A 6,905-nucleotide genomic window follows, 5' to 3' on the forward strand; every position below is an offset into this window, starting at 1 on the left:
TTTACAGAGTAGGAATTTAGGCTTAGGAAGATTAAATAACTTGCCTAAATTCACACACATAGTAAAGTCTGATTTCAGAACCCACATACAACTCTGCTAAACTAAAAAGAAACAGTATTACTTTCAATCTCAAAATAGCATAGACACCTACTAGTATTTATGTATTATTATTATTTGTTATTATTATTATTTTAATCTTCAACCGAGGATATTTTCCAATTGACTTTTAGGGAGAGTATAAGAGAGAAGGAAAGACAGAGAGAAACATCGATGTGAAACACATCGACTGGTTGCCTCCGACATGGGGCCCCGGGGAGGAGCCTACAATCAAGGTACATGCCCTTGACCTGAATCAAACCCAGGACCTTATGGTCTGCAGGCCCATGCTCTAACCACTGAACAAACTGGCTGGGGCAGAGACGTCTACTACTCATTGCACACTGTGGGGTTTTCTTCATTCTCACTGGAGGATATGCTGAGAGAGAGAGAGAGAGAGAGAGAGAGAGAGAGAGAGAAAGAGAGAGAGAGAGAGAAACATCAATGGGTTTGGGGAAATAGAACCCCAAACCTAGGTATGTGTCCTGACAGGAATCAGGTACAACCCTTTGGTGTACCTGACTGATGCTCCAACCAACTGAGCCTCCCGGCCAGGGCTGCACCTTGGATTTTAATGAGTTTTTTAAGCAAATGAGTCAGACAGACATGCATCTACTCCAGAAGATTATCACCAGAGTTTCCACTTCTTCATTCAAATCCATTCCAATCTCCTCCCAGAGGGAGTGTGAGCTGGCAAGAATTCCAATTCCTAATCATTTAAGTACATTTAAGTACAAGAGAAATGATCAGATGACAGTTCAAAAAACTGCTTATCTGGAGACAGTAGTTATTAGCACTCTCCACACAAACAAGCAAAACCCAAACTGGCTTAGACGGGGCCTGCAAAAAACAAACATCTCTTCACTTAGTAACGATTCCATCTACTTCTCCACCATGCATCACAGGGGAGCACTCTAAATCCGTATGATTCAATCCCTTGGTACGAAAAGTTGAGTAGTTAACCCTCCAAAACTTTCCTCCCATTTCCAAGGCAATCTACAGGCACCCCCACCCACCCACCCACCCACCCACGCAGCCTTGCAAACAGAGGGGTGCGGGTAGGCAAGCTTCCCGCGCAGCTTCCAGTGATACCTCCCTGTTCCTTCCAGCTGAGAGATGAGGGCCTTGTAGGGACTGCGGGGGACAAATAGGGAAGAGAGTGAAGGGGAAATGACTGCATGGTTCTCTTTGCAAAGCCTGTGACTTCATCAGTTCTTCCAGAGCGTGATGTGGAGGCATCAGGTGACTCTAAATGTGCTAAGCGCTGGGGAATGGGGGTGCCCCCTGGAAGCCCTAAGATAGCTCCAAGCTCTGACCCCTGTTTAGCTTCTAAAGCAGAAGCGGTAGTGGCTCTCCCTGCCGGGCTGGCTCCGAGGTTGAGCTTCGACCTATGAACCAGAAGGTCACGGTTGGATTCCCGGTCAGGGCACAAGCCCAGGTTGCCCGCTCCATCCCCGGTGTGGGGCGTACAGGAGGCAGCCGGCCAGTGATTCTTTCTCACCGTGAATGTTTCTATGCCTTCTCCCTCTCCCTTCCTCTCTGAAATCAATAAAAATATACATATATTTTAAAAAGTGGCAGCTGCTCGATACCTCTTCCTCACACTAGCACACCTGTTGACCCTCGCACCGCACCAAAGGAGGCAGGTAAAGGCAGGGCTAACGTCACCTTGACGGCACCAGGAGCCAATCCGAGCACGCGACTCCCGCAGCCGGCCAATCGCAGAGCGTCTTGGCTTCCCAGTTTAGGGGTCGCATCCTACCCGCCGCTGGGACTAGGCAGAGCGCGGGGGATTCCTCGAGCCCGTAGGCTGAGGCCCGGCAGCCCCGAGGGGGGCGAGTCCAAGTTCGCGCGGAAAAGAGAAGGCGAACAGGGACATACTCACCAGCACCGCCGCAGGAGGGTCACTGCACGCGGCGGGGCGACATCTCGGCTCAATCAGTGCGGCGCCGGCACGCCCCTGACCAACCGCCGCCGCCGCCTGTTTCGAAGGGACCAATCAGAGGGCGGGACGTGGGCGTGGCTGCAGGCCCCGCCCCCAGAGCCCGGGGAGCACGAGACTTGCGCGCGCCTCTGAGTCCGCAGGGGGCGCTTGGAGGCTCACAACCTCAGAGTCCACGCCTCTCTTTCGCCCGAAGGACTGGTTGGGTTTGCAGCACAAGCCCCCCCATCTGGCCCCTCGGCGACGGCAGCAGCCCCTCCCACTCGCCCCCATAGGCAGGAGGGTTGAATCAGCCTCCCATCCTGGAATGTCGCCCCGGGTGTTGAGGGCGTGGTCCCCGTGGTCCGGATCAGCGAAGAGCCCCTCCCAACCTTAACTCAACTCCCGATCTGGCTGCACCGAGGGCGCCTTGGTTTCCGGAGAGGAACTGTCACCCGGCAGGAATGGGCGTCCCAGTAGAAACCTTTCAGAGAGAGGCCCCTCTTCTCCCACGGGGAAGGGTGGCAGATGAAGGGAAGGAATCCTGTAACTCAGGCCACAACCAAAATCAAAAAGGGGATGTCGGCACTTCCTTCAGAAAACGCAAGAGCCGGGGGAGAAAAGTTAAGCTCAACCCAATGAGATATGCTTACTAGCTCTGAGGGGTGACTTAAAGCAGAGCTTGGACTTAATGGAACAATAGATAGATCTGTCATAACTGTAAATGTGGCTTGTTAATTGCCCAAAAAGAAAAAAGCCAAAAAAAAAAAAAAAGCAATGGACAAAAACCTGGAGTCCTGGCACTTCTCTGCTTGTTAGTTCAATTTTGTCAAGTCATGTCACCTCTCTGGGACTCCATTTCCCCGTCTGCAAAGCGTGGGGATTGACCTGGAATGATGGTCTCTCACGCGTGCATTTATTCATTCACTTGTCAAAAACAATGAGGAAGTGCTCTTGCTTGTCGAAGAGACTAAAATGAAGAAGATAGTTCTGCTTTCAAAGTGCTCAGTGGAAGTCTGGAGGTCTGTGAAGAGAGGAACCCCTAACAACCATGGAGGGGACGGTCAGAGGTTTGAAAGAAGTTGAATTTTGCAGGATGGACAGGAATCTGCCAAGAGGAAGGATAATTGGGAGTAAGGAGTGCTTTCCAGGCAGAACAACAATGTTCCAGAGATGAGAGATGAGAGGCCCAGGGTGTTCTGGGAATAGTCGTCATGAATGACTAAAGTTTGGGGATCAGGGAGACAGATGAGGCTGGAGGAGTAGGCACAGATGAAAGTCCCAGTAAGTGCTAAGGAGTTTAGATTCTTTCTTATAGGCAATTGGAACTGATTATAAGGAGCGACTGGTAGGAACAGGTTTGTGTTTTAGAAAAAAAAATCATTTTCAAGGGTTTTTGAAGAAAGGAGTAAGACCGACAGCAATTCTAAAAATTAAAAGATGACAGTTACCTAAACTAGCTCAGAAGGGATGGTGAGGAAGAAGTGTCTGGAGAAACCGAAGAGGCTGACGTGTCAGCACTTGGTTACCAGGTGACAGTGATACCCATCTGAGGAATACAGAGAAAACAACTTCGGGGGAAGAATAATGCATTTTGCTCTGGGGTGTGTTCAGTTTCAAGTATAGAGGAACATGTAGGTAGAGATATTCAGAAGCTAGTTGGAGGGTTAGGTCTGCAGCTGATTGGATTGATTTGTGCAAGAGATACACATTTGAGAAATCAATCCAGCAAATACTATTTGAGCACTTGTTCTTCACCAGACTCACCCTAAGCACAGGTGTCCTGCTCTCACAGAACTTATCTTTTGGGGTGGGTGGGTGAAGATGGTCATCAAAGGTTGACATATAAGTTTTAATTGAACCTGATGCCCAACAGTTGTCCCAGAGCACTTTGCTGTTCATGACTATCTAAAAATTGATAGATCCATTTTTACAGGACTGTTGTTCAAATCAACCTGTTTTATAGTGTTTCTATTTAAAACCTTCCTCTCTGAAATCAATAAAAATATATGTGTGGGTTTTTTTAAGTAAGTATATCTATATATATAAAAGGCTAATATGCAGTGTCCCCTCAGGAGCTCGACTGGGAGACCGGGAGTTCGATCACTCGCTATGATGTGTGCTGACCACCAGGGAGGGGTGGCACAGAAGGAAGGAAGGCCCTGGCCGGCAGCCGGAAGGTCCCAATTGGCCCTGATAGCTGGCCAGGCCTAGGAACCCTACCCATGCACGAAATTTGTGCACTGGGCCTCTAGTTTTGTTATATAGATCTTGTTGAATGAGTCATTAGTTAACAGATTCTTTATTGTTTCTTACATGCAAATAATGTGCCTAAACATTTGAAACTATGCTATATGAGGTATATACATAAATATTCTCTTTCTGTGTCTTTATTCTCTCTCTCTCTCTCTCTCTCTCTCTCTCTCTCTCTCTCTCTCTCTCACACACACACACACACACACACACACACACCACTTAATATTTCTAAACCATTTACTGAAACTTTGGCAGCCGTATATTTTATGGTTGCTTACTTTTTATTCTCATTGTTTGTTTTTTGATGACTTTTCTTCCTTATACAGATATAAGATACTAGAGGCCCAATGCACAAAATTTGTACAAGAGTAGGCCTTCCTTCCCCAGCTGCCGGCACCGGCTTTCCTCTGGCACCTGGGACCCAGGTTTCCCTTGCAGCCCTAGCTTAGTCCGGAAGGACATGCAGAAGGACGTCCGGTCTAATTAGCATATTATGCTTTTATTATTATAGATTATGTTGGAAAGTGAATCCATAGCCAGTGTATGCAAGTCGCTTCTCTCTAAGCCCATCTTCTTCTCATTAAATGTGGGGATTGGGTGAGGAGTTCTTTGATTGTTGTTGCTTTTCATATCTTATAAAAAAGAAAAACTGTTCTTCTTGTTGCTTTCCCAACCTCACTTTTACATTAATTCCCAGTTAGTAACCCACTCCCTATGTGCATTCACCATCTTACCTACCTTGATTTAAACACTGCAATTAGTAATTGAGGGCTCCACTTAATGAGCTTGCAATCTACTTTCATGTGTAGATTTTCTAATTGGTGGTTAGGTTAATAACCATATTTCAGAGATTCTCACTTTACTTGAAATTGACATAGTTGTCGTAACATGCAGAATGAGCTTTGCGGTTTGCTTCCATCAGATGACAAAGTCTATCAGTTCTGTCTTTCCCAGAATTGTGAAGATGTACCCCACTTTAATAAGTATTGGGCTTGGAAATCTACATTTTAAGTTATTACATTAGGAATAATAATTCATCTGACTAAACCTCTTTAAGGAATACAGTAGAGACTCTCTCATATACCCTGTGGATATTGAAATATGATTTGGCTCTTTCACAGCCCTACAGGAATGCTGCATTGTTTAAAATATACCATAGCTGGAGATTTTTTATTTTTGCTTTTGGTTTATTAATTGTTTTGTTCTGCCTTTTGTGGTTGCTGTTGCTGTTTTTAATGCTTTTACAGTACTGAATGTCAATCTATGGATTGTGCATTGGGTAATATACTAGATGAAGTTTGGGGGCAATAGAAATCTTGATTAATGCACAATTAAGCTACTCATTCAGCAGATAATCTGCTGAGAACCAGCTACATTAAAAACAATACTAAGCTCTATCTTAAAAGAATGTTACCAATTTACATTGACAAATATAAATAAGTAATTCAATTATATACAATTTTATGTAACCGTTGTTATTAATACTAAAATATTAGGTATGTGGTGGGTTGAATAGTACCCCCTCCAAAATTCATGTTCATTTGGAACTTCAGAATGTGACCTTATTGGGAAATAAGATCTTTGCGGATATAATTAAAGGATTGAGATGAGATCATATTGGACTAAGGTGGGCCCTAAATCCAACAAGAGTGTCCCTTTATGAGATAAGAATTTTTTAGTTATATATGATAGGAAAAAGTTCTCAAATTCACTTATGGAAAAGGGGAATAATTGGCTCATGTAATTGAAATCCCTGAATAGAACTCTCTAGCTTTAGGCAAAGCTCAACCTAAGATTTCGAATCATGTAACCAGAACGCAGCCTCAAATGGCTCTGCTGTTTATATTGGCTTTATGCTCAGATTTCCTCTGGTTACAAAGATGGCTTTCAGCAGTTCAAGTTCTACATTCTCTTAGGTTCAAGTCTAACCAAAAAAAATGTGAGGTACTTCAAAAAGAGGACATTTAACACAGGAACTTGGCTTCAGAAGAGATGAAAGCACTGAGACAATAAACAGGAGCAGAGGAGACAACCCAGAGATGGGCAACATGAGGAAGCCACTACACTTCTAGGGCTTAGCAATCCAGAAGGCTGTGGCATCAGCAATAGGGTAGGGCTTGCCCAAAAGAAGAGTCAGTCATTACCAGAGATGCCATGTGGGGCAGAGAGAGCGAGGATACCCTGGGTTTTCCCTTTCTGTCCTTTAATCTCCCACCAATGCCCTCCATTGACTGAACCTAACCACACCTAGCTGACAGGGGGCCTATAAAATGCAGGCAGGGTTAGCCCTCCTCCCACCCCAATACAAGCAGAGGGAAGGGGAGGAATGATCTGGATACAAATAGGATATATTATTTAGCATTTTGCTGTGATAATGCTATATAATAAACTACTCCCAACTCTCAGTGGCTTATAATAATAAACATTGATTGTTCTTGCTTGTGGATCTGCAAGTTAGCTCACAGTGGAGGGGAAGGGCACGGCTTTAAGCTGTATGCTGGGTTTAGGTCTCTTCCTTCTGTCTCTCATTCTGGGACTTGCAGTCATCCAGGGCATCCTCTTCTCCTGGCAGATGGCAAAGTGCAAGAGCACAGGTAGAAACGTGTGATGTCCTTGAGGCCTCAGTTCATAC

The 6,905-nt window shown here is 45.3% G+C and overlaps 1 protein-coding gene across 3 annotated transcripts in view; it reads right to left on the minus strand.

Annotated features, from left to right (window-relative positions):
- GAS2L3 (growth arrest specific 2 like 3) overlaps positions 1-2,047 on the minus strand; it is a 31,911-nt gene extending 29,864 nt beyond the window's left edge. Inside the window, exon 1 of one of the 3 annotated variants that reach the window (XM_014451536.2) lies at positions 1,982-2,047. The gene's annotated coding sequence lies outside the window, so the exon portion shown is untranslated. Of the gene's footprint in view, positions 1-702; positions 789-1,764; positions 1,829-1,981 lie in introns of those variants that run through there. The other 2 variants (XM_023749877.1, XM_023749875.1) reach the window with 2 other exon arrangements.
- Positions 2,048-6,905: the final 4,858 nt, after the last annotated feature.

This window comes from Myotis lucifugus, unplaced genomic scaffold (assembly GCF_000147115.1).
Source record: "Myotis lucifugus unplaced genomic scaffold, Myoluc2.0 scaffold_10, whole genome shotgun sequence".
In the NCBI taxonomy this organism is placed as follows: Eukaryota; Metazoa; Chordata; class Mammalia; order Chiroptera; family Vespertilionidae; genus Myotis; species Myotis lucifugus.